At 46.2% G+C, this 21,407-nt stretch overlaps 1 long non-coding RNA gene across 1 annotated transcript in view; it reads left to right on the top strand.

Annotated features, from left to right (window-relative positions):
• The window catches only part of LOC146174507 (uncharacterized), a 121,769-nt gene that overhangs the window by 35,574 nt on the left and 64,788 nt on the right, over nucleotides 1-21,407 (top strand). The window contains exon 2 of the long non-coding RNA XR_014702264.1: nucleotides 20,521-20,619. This is a non-coding gene — a long non-coding RNA (uncharacterized LOC146174507). The remainder of the gene's footprint in view (nucleotides 1-20,520; nucleotides 20,620-21,407) is intronic.

Genomic DNA, 21,407 nt, shown 5'->3' with positions numbered 1-21,407 from the left:
AGAAGCTGCTGTTTTACTCCGCAAGCACCTGAGCTGCGGTCAATGGTAAATAAAAGGGGCTGAAGAGGTTAGTAGGAGAATAACATGGAAAAAAGCAAGCGCAGAACTATATATGCACTAATTACGTTATTCAAAACTATGTGCAAGAAAGAAGAACAAGCGAAGAATGCCACCCGCACACTGTGTTCGCATCCCTGTTTCACGCGGATGGGGGGTTTCGAGCACTGCACAAGCTCGGACTTACTCGAAAGCCAGAACCCGGCCAGGAACGCATCTTCAGGTAACAGCGCAAAAAACATAGACGGAACACAAGAGCAAGAACCCACAGCAGCTCTCGTTGTGTGTTCTTGCTCTTGAGTCGCGTCCATGATTTTTTTTTGCGCTGTTACCTGATTCTATAGCAAGTACAAAACTTTTTTTGGCGTAAGAACTTTTGCCTTGAGTGGAGCGCGTGAATGTTGTTGGACGCCATCAGAGCAGTTATGGAATCTGTACGACGGTACACAGAGTGCATAAATCTTGATAAGAATTCGATAATTTCTACTTCGAACGTGAAATTCAGAGCTCACTCAGAGCTCATTCATACCCTTAAAGAATGAGCTTAAGCGTCCATAATAATGTAGCACCTTACACTTACAGATCGTAATAGGCAAATAATGTAGAAAGAAGATTAAGCCGTTGCTTTCGCAATTCAACTAGGGTTAACTAGAGCTAAACCGCATTTTTTTTTATTGGAGCTGTCTATTAGGGCGTACCGGAGATGTTGTGTCCGCTAGATAGAAGAACAAATACAGCGGGAATGGTCAATTACGTTGCATTTCAGTATAAACTACAGTCTATCCGGTAAATGCGAAGAAAGCGATCAGCTGGTGCTGCTACGTAAACAAACCACTGGGCTAGAAAGCAAGAAATAGCAAAGCCAAGACCAAAACAAACAACAGATCAGAAGTGGTTCTGTTCTAGCCAAGATAAATAAACTTCTCTGATTGCTATACAAACATGGTTTGAACTTCACTCAGAAATGCCCTGTTGGCGTTTTATTTATTTTTCGTCTCAGTAGCGACATTCATGTTTGTTACTCAAAGCCGATGTTACCTTTTGACGAAAATGCAAAACTTTCCGAGTGATATTTCTGCTGGTGATGTTTTATAGTTCCAGCTGCTTCTAGCACCTTGGTTGTAAGCTGGCTACATTCACAATATCGTGGCGCTTTTTTTTTACTTGAGTTCGTGTAGTGTTACGAGACACATACCTTTTTCCGTAGTTAGGAATCATAGCTGCGGTGCCACGTCACATCGCGATGGCACTTTGCAATCGCTGCAAACGCAGTTCGCAAATAGATAAGAAAGTTGCGAAGTGTGTTCAGTGTTTGGTGGTCCATTAAGGAGTATCTGAATGAAAGCGATAATAACGCTTATGCTAAAGGATATACATTTCCTTTTTGCACATTTTACCCGTAGGATGGCTAGGTCGAAATAAGGTCTGGGTAGAAAATGGGATTGCATATCCTGCTTATAAGGGACCTCTGATATTGGAGATAAAAAAAACTGCTCCCCAGTGCACGTACCTTATAAAAGGGTTAAACTGTAGTCGTAAGATTTGAAAAAGGAGTCTCCAGGAGGTTGAGAAGATATGCACCCCGGGAAAGAAGGGCGCAGTACACACGGTGTGCCATGCCTCTCCACGTAGGGCCGTATATTTTCGTTGTGTAATACCAACTAGCCCAAAGCGCCACTTTAGTAAACTCAGATTTACACCCGTGATGAGAAGCCAAATTAAAATCTATAAAAAGATTTACGCAGTCAAAGATGCTGAAAGCAGGGATACCGGGTATTTGAAGAAGCATCTTTTCGTGAAGGCAATTAAAGCATCTGACGGACCAATGTCAAAAATCATTCAGGGGAGCTGCAGGCTGCCGCTAAGATTTTATAATTGCTTTCGCCTCCCTTTGCTGCGGCTAAGTGACCCAGCTGTTTCATCGACGTAATGCTAGTACGAGGTTTGTGTCCGGAACTTGACTTTTCTGATATGAACCAACCATCACGGACAGCTGCGCTCTTCACGAATTTTGTGACGGGAGTGAGACACTCCGGTACAAGCTGAGGAAACAACGTTTTGTTAAGGGACGTCTCTCGATTCGTGAACGCTGAGCATTCGTGAAATGTGCGGCCAGCAGTGACAAAAAACACTCTCGAAGTTTTTCGGAAACTTTGGCTTTAGCGGACTGGGGTAGAAACACGACCTTCAAGTTTAAGTACTGAAGTCGCGGAATAGCCGACAAACCAGAGTAAGGATAATCCCCCCATAGACACCACCACCACTGCTTTCGCAAAAAGCTGCACAGAGCACGAGTAGGATTATTTGCTTAGTTCTTCTACATAGTTGTCAAACAGATGCATGTACCCTTGCTTGCGTTCAATTGTTCAATTTTTATTTAACGGTTCCAATGACAACATAAGCATGTAAACTTAATTCTGTTTTCCCCTACGACAATACGTCATTACTATGTTCCGCTGAATCAAAGCCTGTCGCTTGTATAAATGTAGGCTGCACTTTTCATGACTCCAGTGGTATGTAGTCCTAAATTTACTATACAAGGTTACAGTGAAGTTAATCCCAAAGCTGTGTGAGGCTAAAGAAGTAATTTTCCCGCTCTTCAAGTGTCGTCCGGGGGTCCCTTGTTTCTGGGAAAAGTAGGGGGAGCTACAGGGGTCGGAATACAAAGCCCTTTTCTTCCGAGCGCGCTGTCATTCTTGGCTTGCGAGCGCCTTGTTCCGGCCGGGTCGGTCTACAGATGCTCAGGCTTTGTGCGCGAGAGGCATCCCCAGAGGGGGTGGAAAAAAAAGAGAGAGGGAAACCTGCGAGCAGCGGTTTGGAATATGCGCATGCTGGGAAGGGCACGTTTGTTTTCAAGCGAATCCTACCGTTGGGCGTAAACTTGTTGGGCGAGGGTCGGTGTTTTCGTTTGTTGTTTTTTGTAGAGTCTTGCTGTTCAGTAAGCGCACAGTAGGCGTTCAGTTGGCTGCTACTTTCAATATATAGAGTACTATTCGAATTTTGTTTGTGATGGCTGTCCCTGGTCTCAAATTCTTGCCTCAGGGCTTGCGCACGTGCTCCTTGCATGGTGTGCAGTGCGTGCTGGACGAGGTTGGTGCAATGGCTGTACTGCGTAGCTGAGAACGATTCCATCATATATATAACGTAGCCACGACGGACTTTTCTTGAAGTTTGACGCTGGTCAACTTTCATGAGCTTCTGGTCTTGCGCGAGTCCGACACTGTCAAAGCTTGACTTCAGTTCTCGTTTTCGATCCACGCGGTTCTATTTTGAATAATTATCTGGTTATCAACATGTTGGCAGTGCTGTAAGGCCTGAGGTGCTGGTTACGTAGTGTTTTGTAAATGCTAGCACTAAGTCGAAATAAGTGCCAAGAGGGTGTGATTGAGAACGGGTAAAAGGCTAGGCGGCAAGACTCATTGCTGCATCCATGTGCAGCGAGTGCAGCGACTGTCGTGCTATCTTTAATGACCGTCGCTGTGATTTCTAACTCGCAGATAATTTAAAACATGGAACATGCGGACATTGTCCGCTTGATTGAGAGCGTAAATGCGTGGAGAATTCTGACTGTGTGCCTTGGGCATGCTCCACCCCGAACCTGCGCTGCGTGAGTAAAAAGCACTCACACCTGCGAGGCGCTCACCATCAACATCAAGCTGGTGTATTCTCAATATAACAGTATCTTGTTCTTGGCCTGTGACGTTCATGCAGTAAGAAAGTGTCCGATGGCCGTGCTACTTTTCTAGCAAGAAACGAAAAAAATAATGGCGAAAAAAGAAAGAAGCAAACTTTTCTAGTGCATTGTGGTTGGCAGTCGGGCCGCACAGTAGAGGCGAACTGAGGACTACATGCCTACCTATCTTTGGTATCCAAGTGGATGTTGGCTCTCCACATGTATTTGTTGGCGCGGCGCTCAGAGACATCTTCAGCGGGAAGCTTTGTTTCATTTTTTTTTTGTGATTATTACTCAAAGCCTGCCCTGCGTGACTCGCTTAAACGGTGGTCCCAGCGCGTCATTTCTACAGTTGTCTTTCCTGACAATTACCACAATGAAAAACCACGCCATTTTCAAGCCTAAGCAACGTAAGCTGAAAACAAATGCCTTCATAATACAGCTCATCAGAGTGTTATATCTTATTTACTGAGCTCTACCGATCTATACAATTTAGAAAGCATCAACAATGACGCATCACGGAGAAATGCACGCTTAATTGAAATGAATGCAAATATGTTCCACTGACTAAAAAACGTAACCCAAGAAGCTCGGCATATTGTTTAAATTCCAATGTTTTGGAAAAATCTTCCGAATTTAAATGCCCTAGAGTGTATGTTAGAGAGTACATTTCATGGAGAACTCATATAGAATATGCAACTAGCAAAGCACACATGGTATTGAATACCTTAATGAAAATTTCACACCGCCTTACATGTAAAATATCGGCTGCACCTCACACATATATTACATCGATTGTTGAATATGTCAGCGCCGTGTGGGATTCATGTATGGCTACATTATCAGATATCTTAGAACGCGCAAACCACGTAACTGGCTTTGTTCTACAATTTTCAGCAAAGCATTTCAGAAGGTTGGCTGGGAGTTTAATTCTTGGTAGATCTAGTAGCAGCCTACACAGCTTTATCAATCCCAGTTTTATCAAAACACAACAAATCCGCCTATATAGCAGTGCTTTAAATATAAACTTCCCAGCCTAAAGATTCCATCACTGTTGAAACGTTGTGTTGAAAATTGTAGCCGTTAACAAAAAAAATACAGCTACACGGTTCTGTGTGCGTTCTAAGAGTCTGATAATGTTACCGTACGCGGATGTTACACTGTGCTGACACTATTAAGAATTGGTATAATAAGTGGGAGGCACAGCAGCTCTTTTACATCTCAGGCTGTGTGAAATTTTTTGCCGAGAAATTCAATATCCTGTATGCTATGCTAGTTAAATATTCGACATTAGTTCTTCATGAAATGTCACATTTCAGTATGCACGCGCATTTATTTAGATTCGAAAGCTTTTTCCAAAGGATTGGAATTTAAACCGCATGTTGAGCTTCTTGATATACGTTTTCTAGTCAATTGAGTATATTTGCATTTATTTCAATTGAACGTCCATTTCCCCGCAACGCGTCAATTGGTGGAAGCTTTCTAGATCGTTTACTGTATGCCACAAATGTTTTATTCGTTGAGTGTCGGGCGGCACATGGTGCAGTCTTGTGCGTACATGCGAATTTTTCGTGAAACTTTATGATCAATAGTGTTGCTATGTATTAATAACAATAAAGATGCCAGAAAAGATCCCTGATGTAGACTGATGTAGCATTTTTTAAGGCGTAATGAGATTTACTAGACCGGTAGAGCTCACTAAGTAATAACAGCACTCTGACCAGCTGTATTATGGAGGTATTTGCGTTCAGATTACGTTGCTTACGCTTCAAAATGGCTGGTTTTTCGTTTCGCCGTGGTAATTGTCAGGAAAGACAGCCCTGAAAAATTGCGCGCGATAACCATCGTATAAGGGAGTCTCGCAGGGCAGGCTATAACGAATAATGAACAGAATGGAAGAAAGCTTCCCGCTGAAGCGGTCCCTGGGCGCCACACCGAAAAATTCACGTAGACGGCCAACATCCACTTGGCGGCCAAAAATAGGCCGGCAGTCCTCAGTTTGCATTTCCTGTGCCTGCCAAGCTCACAGCACCGCACTAGAAAGCTTTACTTTTTCCCTTTTCACTATTATTTTTTCCGTTTGGTTCTCGGAAAGCAGCATGGGCGTCCACCACTTTGCGACTACATGAATCTCGTTGGTCAAGAACAAGACCCCTTTAGATTGGGAATGCACCGGCCTGATGGCAATGATAAGCGCGCACGCAGGTGTAAGTGCTTTTTACCCACACCGCGAGAGTTGAGGGCGGAGAGCAAGCTCAAGGCACACATTCAGAATTCATCACGCACTTTCCCTCTCATTCAAGCAGAATATGATCTCATGCTCGACTTCGTAAATTCTTCGTGTGTTAATAAGCACAACAACGGTCATTAAAGACAGCACAACACTCACTGCACTAGATGCAGCAATGAGCCTTGTCGCCTTGCCTCCGCTCTCAATGACACTTGCATGACAGTTACTTCGACTCACATTCACAAAACACTACGCAACCATCACTTAAAGCTGTACAACATTGCCAACATAACGATAACATGACAGGAATTACTCAGAATAGGACCATGTGCAACTAAACATTTCAACTCGTGCATGCAAAGCCGAATTCAAGCTTGTATGCTGTCAAACTCGCGCAAAACCAGAAGCTCATGTAAGGTGACCTACGTCAAAGCTCAAGAAAAGTCCGTCGGGGCTACGTTATATAACTGAAGGAATCGTTCTCGGCCATGCAGTACAGCCATTGCACCAACTTCGTCCAGAACGCAATACATACCCCCGGAGAACGTGCGCAAACCCTGAGGCAAACAGGCACTGAGACCAGCGACAGCTATAACAAACAATATTCGAACAAGGTTCTAAATATTGAAAATAGAAGTTAATTCACCGCCCACTGTGAACCCGCTGAAATGTGACTCCACTTTACAAAAAAGGACAAAAATAAAACAACGAAAACACTAACCCTCCTCCCACCAGGCTTACGCCCAACAGTTAGGATCCGCGAGAAAACAAACTAGCACTTGCCAGCGAGCCTACATTCCGAAACACCGCTCGCAGGTTTCCGTCTGTGTTTTTTTTTTCTTTTTTTTTCTGTTCGCCCCCTTTGTTGGGTGCTTCTGGCGCTCAAGGCCGGAACATCTGCGGACTGGCTCGGCAGGGATGAGGCGCTCATAAACACAGAGAAGGGGAAGAAAGACGACGCGCTCGGAAGGCAAGACATTTGTACCCCAGTAGTTTCCCCTCCTTTTCCCTCAACCGAGGGACCCACGGACAACACCTGGCGACACAGTGCCAAAATTACTCCTAGCACCACGCAGCATTGCGGTTAATTTCAGAAAAACATTGTATTGAAATTTAAGACTACACAGCACTGGAAATATGAAAAGTGCAGCTTATATTTTAAACAGACTACATGTTTTGTTTCAGCGGAAAAGAGTAATGACGTAATATCTGTCGTACGGGGATAGTGAATCAAGTTTACATGCTTATGTTGTCGTTGGAGCAATTAAATTAAAATTGAACAATCGAACTCAAGCAATGGTACATGTGTCTGTTTGACAACTATGTAAAAGAACTAAGGAATAATCATACTCGTGCTCTGCGCGGCTTTTTGCGAAAGCAGTGGTGCAGTGTCTATGGGGGGGGGGGGGGGGGGGGGATTATCCTTACTCTGGTTTGTCGGCTATTCCGCGACCTGAGTACTTAAACTTGAAGATCGTGTTTCTACCACAGTCCGCTAAAGCCAAAGTTCACGAAAACCTTCGAGAGCGTTTTTTGTCACTGCTGGCCGCTCATTTCACGAACGCTCAGCGTGCACAAAGCGAGAGACATCGTCTAACAAAACGTTGTTTCTTCAGCTTGACCGGAGTGTCTCACCCCCGTCACAAAATTCGTGAAGAGCGCAGCTATCCGTGATGGTTGGTTCATATCAGATAAGTTAAGTTCCAGACACAAAACCCGTACTAGCATTACGTCGATAAAACAGCTAGTTCACTCAGCCGCAGCAAAGGCAGGTGAAAGCAATTATAGAATATTAGCAGCAACCTGCAGCTCCCCTGAATGCTTTTTGAGATTGGTCCGTTAGACGTCCTCATTTCCTTCACCCAAAGATGCTTCCCCAAACACTCGGTATCCCTGCTTTCAGCATTATTGACTGCAGAATTCTTTTTTATAAACTTTTTTTTTGGCTTCTGATCCTAGGTGTCAATCGTAGTTTACTAAAGTGGCGCATTTGGGCTAGTTGGTATTACACAACGAAAATATACGCCTCTGCGTGAAGAGACATGGCACACTGTTTGTCACTGGGCCCTTCTTTCCCGGGGTGCATCACTTCTCAACCTCCTAGACACTCCTTTTGCAAATTTTACAACTACAGTTGAACCCTTTTATAAGATACGTGCACTGGGGAGCAGTTTTTTTTTTGTCTCCAATATCAGAGGTCCCTTATAAGCAGGATATACAATCCCATTTTCTAACCAGACCTTATTTCGACCAAGGCATCCTACGGGTAAAATGCCAAAAAGGAAATGTATATCCTCTAGCATAAGCGTTATTATCGCTTTAATTCAGATACTGCATTTCCTTAATGGACCACCACACACTGAACACACTTCGCAACTTTTTTATATATTTGCGAACTGCGTTTGCAGCGATTGCAAAGTGCCATCGCGATGTGACGTGGCACCGCAGCTAGCGATTCCTAACTACGGAAAAAGTTATGTGTCTCGTAACACTACACGAACTCAAGTAAAAAAAAAAAGCACCACGTTATTGTGAATGTAGCCAGCTTACCACCGAGGTGCTAGAAGCAGCCAGAACTATAGAACATCACCAGCAGAAATATCACTCGGAAAGTTTTGCTTGTTTGTCAACGGGTAACATCGGCTGTAACAAACTTGTGAATGTCGCTACTGAGATGAAAAATAAATAAAAAGCCAACAGGGCATTATCTGAGTGAAGTTGAAACCATGGTGGAATAGCAACCAGAGTAGTTTATTTGTCTTGTTTATTTAGTTTTTTATTGTTTATTTGGCTTGGCTATGTCTTGCTTTCTAGTCACAATGGTGTGTCTACGTCAGCAGCACCAGCTGATCGCTTTCTTCGCATTTACAGGATAGATTGTTCATATTGGAAAGGTACAGCGCAAAAAGACAAAAGACGAACTGTCGCAACTATGTAAAAGATGAAAAGAGAAAGAAAACAAAGAACTGCCGCCTTTAGTTGCGAACACTAAGATTTTATTTCGGCACTGAGATAAAACGACAAGAGAGCTGATGGAAGCCTACTTGATCCGAAAAAGACAGTCGCAATGTTTAAGCCAGCCTTCGGTTATATTAGTTGATAAAGGGGTGTCATTCCTGGATAATTCATAATCTTGACCTTAGTTTTCACGGGAGATGGGAGGAAAACATCCCCCAAAAGTCTATCATCCGGTGTTTATGACGTATGATATGTTTTGACCCCTTGCAATGGGCTTTGCGCAAGTGCTATAGGCTTCTTGTAATCACTTGAAAGACGTATAAAAATGTGTTTCTTTCCAATAAATTTAGTTGCGAGTCAGCGTACGTCTATCCGTCTTCTTCTTTTCGCCTTGTGTCTTTGCGCTTTACCTTTCCAATGTGAACCAATATCCAATTGTCTATCCTTCTTCGTATAGACTGTTGTTTATACTGAAAGTCAACGTAATTGACAGTTCCCGCTGTATTATTCTAACTAGCGGACACAACATCTACGGTATATCCCTGATAGGATGCTCCAATAATTGAAGAACCCAAAAGCACTCCCGGTAAGCTCGCGCAGAAGCTCGCATGTGCGGTCGCGCTTGTGCTCCTCACGGCAAGCCTGAGGAGCTCATCTACGTTGCATTCTCACTGCAGGTGCTTCTTGTTGTCATTTGATAGGCGACTGACTTGCTTTTTTTTATACTGAAGTTGTAATTAATCGTGATGACGCAAACGTGCCTCTCTTTTTTGTTTTCACTATAGCTGTGACTGAACCTGGCGGTCGATGGCGCCGCACCTAATGTAAAAATGTCTGTTACAAGCGAGACTGAGTATACCAAAATTCAAGGCTAACTTGTCCTTTATAGCCGACTGTCTTCTACATTGAATGTCTGTTAAAGCAAAGGTCCAATTAATAAATTTCACATGGCAGCCATTCATTTGGATGAACAGTGTTTCTTATATCCGACTACCTGTTATATCCATGCCTTTTATGACATTTTGTGAACGATGACGTCAACAATTATCTGCCTCTCCCATAATCGACAGTAAATGTAAGCATGAAATGGTTAGGGGCACCGGGATGGGCTCGGTGCCTTCTTGAGGCTACTAGTTTTGGGCTTGCTTGTAATACATGACATGGAATCATAAGCGCACATCCGGGTGAGGACCAGGAAGGACAGGATACACGCACGAGCGCTAACTCGCAACAATTTTATTTCAAGTCACAGAGGCATATAGCATACCGATATATTGTGGAAAAAGTGTGTAGAGCAAATTCAAAGGTGTCCTAATGATCGCCTCCCTGAACACCGCAGGAATGTGTGTGCACACACATCTGCCGCGCGCCATTCGTGTGTTGATGGCCGCCCAAACAGTTTCGTTTCTTCTGTACTTTTTTCTTTTTTTTCCACGCGCACTCCGCGTGCGTGGCGTCCGCTTCTCTTCCTTCCTTAATTCTTTGTTCGTTTTTCGTTTGTTTGCTTACGTTTTTTACCCCCCCCCCTCCCGCCACTTTTCGCCTTGCGGTTATCTTCGCGGGGCGTACTGAGGAGGAGTTCCGCGTACGCGACTCAACTTGTTTCGTTTGTTTGTTGGTTCGCTAGGTTGTGCTCCAAACAGGCACCCTATGTGCTTGGCCTGGTCCGCAGCACTCTAGGCCTATGACTCAAAGTTGGCAAAAAAAAGTAGTGCGCAGCGCTCAGATACCAGCGGTTCACGATAAAGGGCTGCAAAATTAAACGATAACCCACTGCTCATAAGTATCCCAACAAAAAGTGTCATGGCAGTTCGGTTCCAGGTGGAGCTCCAGACAGAGCCGGTTTGTTTGTATGCAATGGTACGCCGATGAAAATTAAAGCACAATGAGGGGCTCGCAATGAGATACAAAAAGGGGCGCCAACAGCCACTACCCACACAAATGAAAACAAGGTGTGTGTGTGTGTGTGTGTGTGTGTGTGTGTGTGTGTGTGTGTGTGTGTGTGTGTGTGTGTGTGTGTGTGTGTGTGTGTGTGTGTGTGTGTGTGTGTGTGTGTGTGTGTGTGTGTGTGTGTGTGTGTGTGTGTGTGTGTGTGTGTGTGTGTGTGTTTGGGTGGGGGGTGAGTTCATCAATACGAAATAAATAATGCAGCGTCATTGGAAAACTTATTATAAAGAAGAAGAAAAAACGTATGCACGCTGTAGAATTCGAAACAGTGAGCTCTAAATTTCAAGCTAGAAATAAAAATTTGACGAATTCTTGGGACATCGAGCGTCATTATTGAATTGTAATTGCATTTTTAATATTGCGGCGCAGTATGGATTCGGCGGCTCGTTGCCGTTACAGAAAATATCTTGCTGCGGTTTTCCACACCTCACGCCCGTTTTAAAAGCCTCTACTGTCTTTTCTTAAATAAAGTGGTAATAAAAGCGATCTGGAGAGTGGTTGCAGTTTCGTTCATTTAGTTTTCGTATTGGTTTTTTATGTATAACTGGAAAGTAATCGGAGACTAAATGAATTACAAATCGGAAGTAATTTTAATTTTATGTGAATACTTTTCGGAGCCGTAATTGGTATTGATTTTTTTTTTATTCCTTTTGAAACGCAAATTTCCCGTGTATGCATCGGCGGCATGTACTAATATATGCTATTGTATACCTCCTAATATTCGCTAGGTTACGCGTGGCGAGAGTTTTTATTACCGAACATGCTCCATATTATTATGGCTGGGACTGTACATACAACGCGCCAGTGCAGCGCTGACGCGATTGTTGTGCCAGCCTTCTTGCCGACTCGACTTCCTCGCTGCTCCGCTCGGACAGTGGAGGCTACTGTGGAGAGCAACCGCGCGACGATGCGAGTGGCGAGAAAGCGAGGGACTGGTGCCCGCACTTGAGTTTCGTCTCCCCGTGCCAATGCATCCCCACCCCCTGTGGTGGTGGTGGTCGGTGGTCGAGCGTCCAAAAAAAAAAGGGAGGGGGGGCACGAAAAAAAATGCATGGTGCAGAGTCTCATTCTATTCTCCCCACCCTCCCGTTTGCGAAGCGACGTAAAAAAGCCCACCGCTGAGACCCGCAGCTCTGGCCGGTACTCGTGCCCTCCCTTAGGCGAGAGAGGGAAGGGCAGAAGAAAAGGGAAAGGAGGAGTTCACGGTGGTACGCTGCATGGTGCCAGTTTGCCGAAATAAAGACCCGTGTCCCGGAAAGCTGGGCATGTGAGGGTGAATAGGGGGTACGAGGACAAGCCTAAGAAGCCGAAGGTCGAACTGGAAACAGCGCCAACGCTAGTAGGAGTGGACATTGTGGCCATGCGCGTCATTGTCAAGCTGAACGTCTTGAAGCTGAATGAGCCAAACTTCGATTAGTGGTCAACAACATGCGCTACATACTCAGCAACTTCTACACATCATGATGTGAGCACTGCGTGAAGCTGCAGCCTGAGTACACCCTCCACCATGGTGAGGTGACGGACTTGCAGGTGCTGTTGGTCAAAGTAGATAAACGGTCGAACTGAAGCTGGCCAACCGCTTGGGGATCAGCAAGCACCCTACGCTCTTCTCGCACCCGGGCAAACGACCGAATATGAGACACCTTATCGCCCGACGGCATTATCTACGCGATGGCGAAGACGGACCCGCTTTTTGCGCCATCAGAGAAGCATCGCTCGATCTGACCGCCATTAACTTAAAGCTCACCGTCACAAACGCCAAGGTCATGCTTGTTTACTTCTACGCCTCAGGGTGCGGCCACTGCCGCCGCATGTCCCTGGAATTCGAGCGGGTGGCGCGGTGCCTGAAGGAGTACGGCATCCCGCTAAGCAAGTTGGATGCCAGCGAGAAATGGCACTCTGCGCGGAATGACTACGCCCCGCTGCACTTTAGTGAGCGGCCGTTGCCGTGGGACGGCATCACTTGATACTGCCGTGCCCACCGGCCGGTGTCCCCGGACTTCGACTGCACACTTTCCGCGGACCTACACTTTGACTGTGATTTTTTTAACTTTTCCGATTGGTGTATTGGTATGACCTCATGCATTATCGTCTATTACCCGTGTAGTCTGTGTTCTCGCGCGCGTGTGTGCATGGTTGGACACGTTCAGTGCATTTCCTTCTCCCCGGCCCCCTCTCTCTCCTCCCTTGGTGGAAAGGTGTTACGATATAGAAGAAAAGGAAGCACGGTGCCAGCGAGCGGGTGCAAAGCGCGTGGATAGATGAAAAAGAAGATAAGTATTGAGCCGGAGTTGGGGAGTGTCTGTCTCAGTGACTGCACCTTAGTGAGTCAACCCCGTATGCGTCTATTCTCTGAGTGTTATCTCTACACCGTAAATATATATATATATATAATTCACATATTGATCTGAATAATTGATTGCGATCGAAAATGCTTTCTATATAGAAACCACGGCAAAGCAATCAATAAAGAACCAACCGCGATTTGAAACACAAATTAGTTTATAAAGCCTTGTACGTGAAAGAAGGCGCTATTCAGCTGTTTATAAAACATGACCTAAGCGTCAGTATTTGGATTCATATAGCATGCAGCTACAAAAGGTTCATCATGATAAATGCTTCTTTTTGCGAATCAGTTCAGTCGTTCAGTCGTGTCCGACTCTTCGTGACCCTATGGACCATGTCACGCCACGTTTTCCGGTCTCTACTCACTTTCAAATCACGTTAACAAAATTAATCTTTATTTGCCTTTCCTACACTCCTTGGAAAGTGTTTTTAATTATTACCAATTATTACCCATTTCATAAATTTTTGCTAAGCTTCAATCTCTGCAAACCACCTTAGACATCGCCTCGTCCCTGCTTTCTAGGGCTCGATGTTCAGCGTCGAAAGTATGCGTAAAGGTGCAGTGCTTCTCTGCATCCTGCGCGACCACTGAACCTTGGGCGCCGCCGTAGCATATGCGTAGGGTTATTCGTTTTCGGATTTTTTCTTTTTTTCCAATTCACGGGGTAAAAAATCAGGCTTTATTTTTTTTACTTGATACTACGCGACAAATCGGGTGTTTTGTGGAAACAACTCGAAATTCGGGTTCCATGGGGTAAATTTACGAACTAATAATTTATTCGATTTTTCCTAATGGGTGGGTAACGATTAGGGTTATGTTTTGGGTTCTTTTCAAGAAAGTATTTCATAATTCGGATTTTCAATTGTAATTATAGCTCTCAGTAATGTGTAATGGTCAGTTTTTGAACAAGAAATATTTCCTCAGGTGAGCATAATAATTGATGTTTTACACGCCCTTATTAACGCACACAACCATCTGCATGTTCAAAATTGAAGTTTTTATCCGAGACTTGTCCGCTCTCGGAGGTATCGTAGCTAAGAGAATGTTCGCTCAACGTCACAGCAGCCAATAAATAGACACAACGATGTAAACATTGCCTTTGTTGGCTTGGGATAGCGCATAGTAGCGTCGTTTCAATAATCTATCACTACGACACTTTCATTTGTGGGGCTTGCTTCCAACATGTACTGGTTGAATTTTCGCGAAACGAGCCTACGTCGCCGTCACGAAAATGAAGAGCGGTCGGTAGTCATCAACGGACTGACTCAGCAGCCGCTTCTGGAATTGGCCGAGTAAGGCGCCCAGCTTTCACATGTCAACTGGTTTTCTTCTTTGTCTCAGGCGTTCGGTTTGAGAGTGCCGCCCTATTCTGTAGATGTTTTCAAGTAAACGCTTCACAAGCTTTTACTAATGCGCCACTGCTTTTAGATAATATTGTCAGGCATGCGCACAGAAGAGGAGAAGGAAGTGCAAAAAGAGGCTCTCCGGAATAGAGAAAGAAGAAGAAGAAGCTCACCATCTGTTACTTAGCACATCAGGCTAAGGTGCAGAATCGCTCTGTAAATAAACCCTAACAGTGTGGTGGAAGGTGCTGCAAAGATCACCACGGATTCCTCTCTACCGCGTTCGAGCCGACGACTCGCTGGGCTTCCCCCTTTGACCACCGCAATGATCCAGGACGGCGACGCACGGCAGCCAGGTCCAGCGGCACCCGTATGGCAGCATTACCGTGAGCCGCGACCTTTTCTGGCAAGGCTGGCGAAGATGTGGATGAGTGGCTCACCAATTACCAGCGGGTGAGCAAGTACAATCGCTGGGATGCCACTGTAATGCTGGCAAATGTTGTTTTTTCTTAGACTCCACAGCCCTGACATGGTTTGAGAACCATGAAGCGTCTCTAACGAGCTGGGATCGTTTTGAAGAGGAGATTCGAAATTATTTCGGGGATACCACGGCAAAACGGAAATGCGCTGAGCAGACTTTATTCCAGCGAGCCCAAGGGCCTGGTGAAACATGCACAATGTACATAGAAGAGGTCCTAAAACTCTGCAAAGCGGTGAATCCGAGCATGTCTGACGAAGACAGAGTTGGCCACCTCTTAAAGGGCATCGCGGTGGATGTATATAACTTTTTAGTTACAAACGAAAACTTAGATTCTCCCGCGGCCGTGATCAAGCACTGTCGTACATTCGAAACTTTAAAGTTGCGTCGCATAACCCCCAAATTCGGCCGTCTGCCTAACGTGACCACTGTTGCAAGCGTGGATTCTCACGAGCATTCACATGAGCCTCCGAATTTGGCAGAGATGATTCGCCAAATTGTCCGGGATGAGCTCTCCCGTCATCAAGATGTGAACCGCAGTGCAATCCCCTGTGATAGCTGCTCCCTGCAGGCAGCTCCCATCCAGCGCTCTTCTTGGTGTTCTACCACTCCTCCTCCCGTCCGTGACCACCGAAACGACTCATATGGCCCTGCTCCCCCAGCTCGTTCCCACTACAGGGCGCCACCTCCTCCGCAACAACCCCAGCGGCTGGACTTTGCTGAACGCTGCGATCCTGTTACCGAGGGCTATTATTTGGACCGTGCTCGTGAACCACCCGTCTGTTACCGCTGTGGTATGCTTGGCCACATATCCAGATTCTGCCGCCGCCGGAACCCGCCACCACGCTACCAGCGCCAATGAACAAATCGCCGTTCTACTGTGAGCCCAGAAGTCCATGACCCGACCTATCCCCCTCCTTCGGGCTCCTACCGCTACGTACCACCCCGCAACGACTCGCCAGTTTCTGATCGCAGCCTGACTCCTCCTGCCCGCCGCTCCCGACAATCGCCTTCTCCCCGCCGTTCTTCTCCGCCACTGGGAAACTAGCGTGTGCGGCCGATGGAGGTGCGGTCGCCAGATCATCGATATTGCCAATTCCTCTACCGGTCGTTATGCTGAAGAACCGCTTGGAAGTGTCAGTGGATGGTGTTTGTGTTATTGCCTTAGTGGATACTGGTGCTACACTTTCCGTGATGAGCTTAGATTTTAAGAACCGTCTCGGCCGCAATATTATGTTTGGCTGGGATAGAACTGTCATATTTCGAGGTGTAGGGGGAGAATCGTTGGTTCCGCTTGGTATTTGTTATGTAAATGTAGTGATGGCTGGACACGAGTTTAGAACTGAATTTACGGTGCTCCCTCGCTCTACGCACGACGTTGTTCTAGGAGTTGACTTTTTACAGCAGTGTGGCGCAACTCTCGACTTCAACAGTGGCGAGATATCAATAAGCCCCAGCCTTCGATCGGCCCTCATAGAAGAATCGCCGCGGGCGGTCCAGTGTTTTCTGTCTTCGAAGATACCGTCGTTCCGGCGATGTCCGCCATCTTCGTCCCAGTTGTGTCTTCGGGTGCGGTTCCCAATGCCTTCGACGCTCTGGTGGAACCCACTTCCCTTTCCGGGGCCAAAAAGAGTGTGTTGATGCCCCGCAGCGTTGTTCGAGTGAACGAGGGCCGTACCACGCTTTGGACTGTCAACCATACCAATGAACCTGCCGTATTGACGCGTGGTTTGAAACTCGCCGACTTTGAAGAACGCCTTTCTATGCACATCGCCGCGTTAAATGATGGCGTTGCTCGTTCAACTAGACGTCCGATCATGCTGATTCCCAGTTTAAGTCTATGATAAATGAATCGCTACCCACCAACGACCAGCGAATATTGATGGAGGTTCTTATGAAACATGCGGACGTGTTCGACTTTGCTCGAGATCAGCCACCACCGATTCCGCCTTCCCGCACCCATCACATGATTGACACTGGATCTGCACACCCGATTAGACAGACACCATACCGTGTTTCACCTTCAGAACGTAAGATAATTGACGAACAGGTCCGTGATATGATGCAAGGAGGAATCATTCAGGAATCATCTAGCCCATGGGCCGCCCCTGTGATTCTCGTGAAAAAGAAAGATGGCACCTGGCGATTTTGTGTCGACTATCGCCGCCTCAATACTGTCACCAAGAAGGATGTTTACCCGCTCCCACGTGTTGATGATGCCATTCACTGCCTCCATTCAGCTTCCTACTTTTCATCTGTTGGTTTACGGTCCGGATACTGGCAGATACCGATGCACCCGAAAGACAAGGAGAAGACGGCAATCGTGACTCCCGACGGGTTATAGAATTTAACGTGATGCCTTTCGGCCTATGCAACGCTCCGGCGACCTTTGAAAGATTTATGGACACTCTTTTGCGTGGTCTGAAGTGGCAAATTTGCATGTGTTACCTAGATGACGTAGTGATTTTTGGGAGGACCTTCGCCGAGCATAACAGCCGTTTAGCTGTGGTCCTTAACTGCATGGAGAAAGCGGGTCTTGTGCTGAACTCTAAGAAGTGCCGCTTCGGTGAACGTGAGATCGTTGTGCTTGGGCATTTGGTTGACAAAGACGGTGTTAGGCCTGACCCACAGAAGATTGAAGCTGTCAGCTGCGTCAAAGAGCCCAAGTCTGTGAAAGAACTCAGGAGCTTCCGGGACTTTGCTCTTACTTTCGACGCTTCATCCCTAAGTTTGCTGACGTAGCCTACCCCCTCACATGCCTCTTGCAGAAAGATATTCCTTTCAAGTGGACTCCTGAATGTGATTCTGCGTTTCGCCAGCTCAAGTTTCTTCTTACCTCGCGGCCCATACTGCGTCATTTCAGCCCGACAGCTCCCACTGAACTCCACACTGATGCAAGTGGCGTCGGCGTGGGTGCTGTGCTCATACAACGGCATGACAGAAACCAACACGTTGTCGCTTACGCAAGTCGCACCCTTAGCAAGTCTGAACGCAACTATACCGTCACGGAGCAACAGTGCCTTGCCGTCGTTTTTGGCGTACAGCGGTTTCGCTCGTACTTTATGGACGTTCCTTTACAGTCATCACCGATTATCATTCGCTTTGCTGGCTGGTGAATCTACGCGACCCCTGCGGTCGATTGGCCCGCTGGGCATTACGCCTTCAGGAGTTCAACTTTACAGTGTCGTACAAAAGTGGCCGCCAACACGCTGACGCTGACTGCCTCTCGCGGCTGCCTCTTGCAACTACCCTCTGCGATGACAACTTTGACGACTATCTTGCCGCCGTTTCCGTACAATTTCCGGATCTTGCCACTTTCCAGCGAGAACAACGAAAAGATCAAGACTTGGTAGCACTTTTTAAAAAAGCTCGTGATCCGGCATCTGCGAACCCTTTCTGCATTCGCGATGGTTTGCTGTATCGAAAAAAATACTCGTCTGGTGGTGCACGCTTTCTGCTAGTCGTTCCGGCTAGCCTCTATTCCTCTGTTCTACACTCTATGCACGATGACGTTACAGCTGGGCACTTGGGGTTTGCCAGGACTCTTACGTGCATTAAGGAAAGTTTCTACTGGCCAAATAGGCGTCGAACGACTCAGCGTTACGTGAACTCCTGCGTGCAGTGCCAGCTGTTCAAGCTCCCCACGACTTCTCCGCCGGGCCACTTACATCCGGTGACACCACCGACCACACCATATGAGCAAGTGGGTGTTGACCTCATAGGCCCGTTTCCCCGCTCGTCCAAAGGCAATCGCTGAGCCATCGTGTGCGTTGATCATCTCACGCGTTACTGTGAAACTGCCGCCATCCCTTTCGCCACCGCCGCTGACGTCTCGTTCTTTCTTCTTCACGCTGTCGTTCTCCGTCATGGACCTCCTCGTGTAATTATCAGTGACCGAGGCCGGCAGTTTACGGCAGATGTTGTGGAACAGCTTCTGCGCTATTGTACTTGCCAATTGCGTCACTCTACGCCATACCATCCCCAGACAAATGGCCTCGTCGAACGTACAAACAGGACACCGACAAACATGCTTGCGATGTATGTTGACTCGCGGCACAAGAACTGGGATGACGTGCTTCCCTTCATTACTTACGCCTATAACACCTCAAAACATGAGACAACTTCTTATAGTCCATTTTTCCTCTTCTACGCCCGTCCGCCTCAACGTACTCTTGACACCATTTTGCCGTTCTCTCTCGACACCGAGCCGTCTGTTTCGAACACTCTCTGACGCGCTGAAGAGGCTCGTCGGGTCGCCCGATTACGCACTCTGGCCTCGCAGGACCGCTCTAAGCAGCGCTACGATCGTGGGCATCAGGATGTCTCCTACCTTCCCGGCGACTTAGTGTGGCTCTGGACACCTCTCCGCAAGCGTGGTTTGTCCCAGAAGCTGTTGTCGCACTACACAGGCCCATTTATTGTGCTCAAACGCCTCAACGAGTTGAATTACGTCGTGTCTTGCCAATGTTCCCACGGTCGCCCCTCTCGGAAAACACAGGTAGTTCATGTCGCAAGAATGAAGCGCTGCCACTCTCGCTCGGGACTCTGACAGCCCAGGGGCTTCGTCTGCCAAGGGGAAAATGTCAGGCATGCGCACAGAAGAGGAGAAGGAAGTGCAAAAAGAGGCTCTCCGGAATAGAGAAAGAAGAAGAAGAAGCTCACCATCTGTTACTTAGCACATCAGGCTAAGGTGCAGAATCGCTCTGTAAATAAACCCTAACAATATAGACAAAGCACCTTTTGCTCGATCGCTTTTGCCGATCATCGTGGAAAACTGGTTGACAATCTGCTGTAGCTTGGCGTTTACGAAGAGATTGAAGCTTGGCATCACAGGTTTCCTGCTTTCAAGCATGTTCTGGACATCTAAAAGTGGCTCGAGTGCACCTGTCATTAAGACTGCTTTCTCATAAAGAACCTCTTTAACTGAAAGTTTAACTGCACTCGTGCTTTTATACGAGCTTTCAACGAGTTCCGTTGGCACAGTTGTTCCGGAAACGGGAAAAATAGGGTTTTGCTCTATTTCTGGAAACATGTTAGGGGTGCATAAACCGGGTAAAATCGAGTTTTACCCAAAAACCAACAACCCTACATATGCGGGGTATGCATTACCGATTTGAAATGGGTAAAAGGGCGCATAATATTGATTTTCACTGGGTAGGGGGCACTTCCCTTTGAAGGGCATAACTGGAATGTCGTGAAGTTCGTTGCGTGCAATGAATTGGCAGCAATTATATAATATTTTACTCTGTATTTTCTCACCTATGAAGTTGTCCTCTATATTCATGTTTCTCCAATAAAGTGTACGTTAGTTTAAATGTGCTTCGATATGTGAATCGCCTTCCTCCCATGATGCTATACTGTTGTGTGTCGGAGGAGGTCAATGCCCCGATGGTTTACACGTGTTTAGTAGCCTCCTTTCAACAACGTTTTGTTGTGAAATATATTTGAATGAGACCTTCGCGGTACGCTTGTTTGCTATCGTTTCAGCGCAAATACCCCAAAGTGGCCACAGCAAAGGTACACAATGCAGCGCCATCTGCTTTACGCTGTTTTATTCCTGCTCTGTGTGCAAAGCCAATTCCTAAGGTATGTGCGTTGTTTCGTGGCTTCGTATGGAAATGGTGCGTTCTGAAAAAGGAGGCAACAGAATGTTTTTGTAATTTAGTTGAGATCCACGACCAGGCTGCGTATATCTCTGAAGAGCTCTCCATGTTGAACTGCCTGCAAGTAGACATATAAAGGGTGATTGTTTAGTCGACTAAAGGCATTTATTCCAGAAACTGTGTGAGTTAAGTCTTTGTTGTATGTTCAAGTGTGTTAAACATAAAAACGGATAATATGTTTGTCATAAATCTTGATGATTGGAGGTTTCTTTACGGAAGTTTACTGACCGCGTTTAGCTTTTATTTTCTTGAAACAATATAATACCAGCAATTTTATATAAATTGAGATCATTTTTAAAGTAGGCTTTCCGAGATATGAATGTGGGCACTGCGACACAACTGCACTAGTACTCGTGGACACCAAAGAGGAGAATGGTAGGAACCTGTTTGTTTGTAAATAATGTAAAATAAGTATTTTAATTTATTATAGATAAGTTTGCTGATTCAATCAGGAAATATTAGCCTACCATTGTTATATATATATACATGTATATATATATATTGCCAGGGGGCGCTGAGAGTGAAAGACGACGTTGAAGTGAATCGGCTCCGGACTCGCAGAACGTATCTAAACCTTGGACCGTGTGATTTTACCTGTACCGGCTCTGTTAATCTAGCCCCAGTCGCCAACACCGTGACAAATCTGGTGGAGGTCAGGTCTGATGTCCCGTACCCCTACGCTAAGCAGGAGTGCTGGTCATATATTCGAGA

This window comes from Amblyomma maculatum, chromosome 11 (genome assembly GCF_055883805.1).
Source record: "Amblyomma maculatum isolate TAMU_Amacu chromosome 11, ASM5588380v1, whole genome shotgun sequence".
NCBI lineage: Eukaryota > Metazoa > Arthropoda > Arachnida > Ixodida > Ixodidae > Amblyomma > Amblyomma maculatum.
The sequence above is the reverse complement of the archived record's forward strand: the minus strand, read 5'-3'. Positions and strand labels throughout refer to the sequence as shown.